Source organism: Nicotiana attenuata, chromosome 6 (assembly GCF_001879085.1).
Source record: "Nicotiana attenuata strain UT chromosome 6, NIATTr2, whole genome shotgun sequence".
NCBI classification, from domain to species: Eukaryota; Viridiplantae; Streptophyta; class Magnoliopsida; order Solanales; family Solanaceae; genus Nicotiana; species Nicotiana attenuata.
Genome location: NC_031994.1, coordinates 7879985 through 7880616, shown reverse-complemented (window position 1 = coordinate 7880616; position 632 = coordinate 7879985).

Sequence of the window (632 nt, the reverse complement as noted above, 5' to 3'; positions counted from 1 at the left end):
ATATATGTGCACGCGTGCGTGCACGCACCTCAGCTAGTTCCATGTAGTGACAGAGCCACCTTATCCAAAAGATATCAATTGACATCCCTTTGTCAAAAATAATGAGTTCAAATGAACGCGACACCGAAAAGCTAGTTAGATCCGCCCATGCTAAGGAGTTAGGAACTCAATCAAAAGAGTGAATGAGAAGAGCGAACGTTCTCTTTCTTTTTCTTTTATCTTTGGAGTAAAGATCAAATTCCTGTTGTATAGATTATGAAAATGTCACGACCTGGATTTTTCACCCTCGGGAGTCGTGATTGCGCCTACTCGTGGAAGCTAGGCAAACCAAGAACCCTTGCAAACATCAGCCTATCTCGTTTTATACATGATTTACAATTAAATTAGAATAAGCAGTTAAAAGACAGCGGAAAGTAAAATTTAGCGGAAGTCTGAACTAAATATAGAAACAGCATCTAAAAGCCAATATAAGTCTCTACCCAGCACCTGGTGTCACAACAATACACGGACTGTCTAAGATTACTACAAATAAGAGTTTGAAATAAAGGACATAGTCTGTTTCGAATACAAATGTCAACAGAACATGAAAACTGAAAGAAGAGACGCCGGGCCTGCGGACGCCAGCAAGGCTA